Genomic DNA, 2,409 nt, shown 5'->3' on the forward strand with positions numbered 1-2,409 from the left:
CAGTCGATTTTTTGTAGAATAATTTTCTTGACAGTACACGGAAAAAACAATATAATAGTGGCAACTCTCCGGGATAGTACTTTCTGTAAAAAAAAAATTTGAGACAGTACTGTATGCTATCTAGACTGTATCCATTACTGTCCGGGATAGTACTCAGTACTATCAATTTTTAAATACAGCGCGGGAACTGCAATTAAATTTAAAATATGATCTTCGGTCAATTGTTTACTGGTCAACTGACGGCAATTGTCTAACAATTTCTCTGCGTTACATCACTAGACACAATAAAAATTTTCTTTTTTTCATCCGACAAGTTTTCAATAATTTTACATGCACTCGGATTTCTGAAATGATGTAAAAAACATTTAGATAACATTAATCATAATTAACTTTTGATCACACTGTAAAAAATCGGGAGTCAATTCGGAGTTCATTAAAATCTGAATTCACTCCGATTCGGAGTTTTAATATTAAAATAAACCTCCCTTCGGAGTAAATTTCACTCCGAGAGAATTTAATGAATAAAAAGTCATCTGCTCCTCATTCACTCCGGATTTAACCCGCGATCATTCCCCAAATTTTTCACTGTGTACATTTAATAAAATTAATTCTTTAAAATCGATTGAGAATTTTATGAATAATATTAATCATAAATATTTTTTAATTACGACTCAGAAATTGATTTCTTAAAAAAAAACAAAAAAATTGTTGGCTAATTACTGACTGCAAACAAATAAAAATAAAATTTTTACAATCATAATGATAAAAAAAATGATATTATTTATTAACGTACAACATTGTTCAAATAACAATTAAAAAATATGTAGCAATAAGATATAAATAATAATAAAATATGTAAATATCGTGTATGTATATAAGGCCGATGTAATTAATGTACGAGCACGTGGACGAAATGTTAGCTTCTGTAGTTTTATTTAATTCTCTTATTATATATACTCTTGCAATGACTCAAGCTTCCAATATCGTTAACGACCCTCGGGCACCTTCACTTCTCAGTCGCGCGTAAATCCGGATGTCGGTGATAAACTCTCGATCGCCCAGGTTTAAACCCCATATACTAAACTCCCTTATATCTTTTTGCATCCTCTTCATCTCTTCTCTCGTCTCATTTCATTTCAACTCATCTCATCTCATCTCTTACATAAATTTTTTTATTTTTAATTCAACTTATTCAACATATTGAGAACAACTCTTACTTACATTAATATACATACACATATATTCATATATATTTTATAAGAGTACTTGGACATGAGCATGCAACCCCTTTACTTGGTTATACTCTGCCTGGTAGTCGAGACCACACACCGGTAACGTTCAATTTATATTTTTGGGCGGAGTTGTTGCATTATTTTGACCTGTCTGTCTCTTATCATTTATTTAAGAAAAAAAAACATAATAAAATTTATTATATATATTACAATTAAAATTTTATAAAATAAAGTGTCATTTAAATGTCATACAGAAATTTAATTAAAATAATAAAACGTTAAATAAAAATCACGGAGGCAATTAATGAAAAAAATAAAAAAATTAAATACAAAGATAATTAAGTACAAAGTTAAAATGATTTTTTTCCAATTAAAAAAATATTTTAAAACTCTCATTATCGCGTTAATAAACTCAACTGCGGAATTACACACTTTATAAAGTTTAATTAATACTAGTTTAAATGACAGAATTATAAAAAAAATTCTTACGTATCAACTATAGTATCGTTTGCTCGTAATCTTCTCTATACTGAGGTTAAATAATTTTTATTACTCTCTTGTATAAGACGTCCCGTTGAGTGCATACTGCATAGACATACGTGTGTACTTTATTCGAGTAAAGAATTCACATGTCACGTGTTTACATTTTTAGCCTTTTCCTATTAAGGATATGGATATTTTTATTCCTTTCTCTACTCAGTACTCACTATTTTTATAAATGATAATAGAAAAAAACGCACATTAATTAAGGGAGATCGGGGTACGGAAGGACATTTACGCGGGTTATTTATTCTTAGGGCTTCGTAGCATTGAACACAATTAATTTTTTTTATGTATTTCAAAAAAACGTGTGTGGATTTTAAAATAAATTCAATTAGACGAAAAATTTCCGGAGAACGGAAGTCAATAATTTTTTTTCATTTTCACAAAAAAATAATTTTTTGATACTTGAAATATTGTCCGACACAAAATTTTGGTAAGTGAGTCACTTTTATAAAAATCACTTTTAAATTTACGAGTGGTAGCAGATATGAGACGAATTTTAAATTACAAATAAATAAACTAAACAATTAAAAATATAAAAATTAAAAAAATGTTCATACTGATTTTCAAATTCTCTACATGTGCATTTTTTTTAATTTTACTTAATTTACATTTGATTCACTTTTTTTTTATT

At 27.9% G+C, this 2,409-nt stretch overlaps 1 long non-coding RNA gene across 1 annotated transcript; it reads right to left on the bottom strand.

Moving 5' to 3' along the window:
* Positions 1-884: 884 nt before the first annotated feature.
* Positions 885-2,201, bottom strand: LOC130673979 (uncharacterized). Its single transcript, XR_008990952.1, has 3 exons — positions 1,722-2,201; positions 1,222-1,389; positions 885-1,155 (listed from the first exon to the last, which is right to left on the bottom strand). It is a non-coding gene; the product is annotated as an uncharacterized LOC130673979 (long non-coding RNA).
* Positions 2,202-2,409: the final 208 nt, after the last annotated feature.

This window comes from Microplitis mediator, chromosome 8 (genome assembly GCF_029852145.1).
Source record: "Microplitis mediator isolate UGA2020A chromosome 8, iyMicMedi2.1, whole genome shotgun sequence".
Taxonomy (NCBI): Eukaryota; Metazoa; Arthropoda; class Insecta; order Hymenoptera; family Braconidae; genus Microplitis; species Microplitis mediator.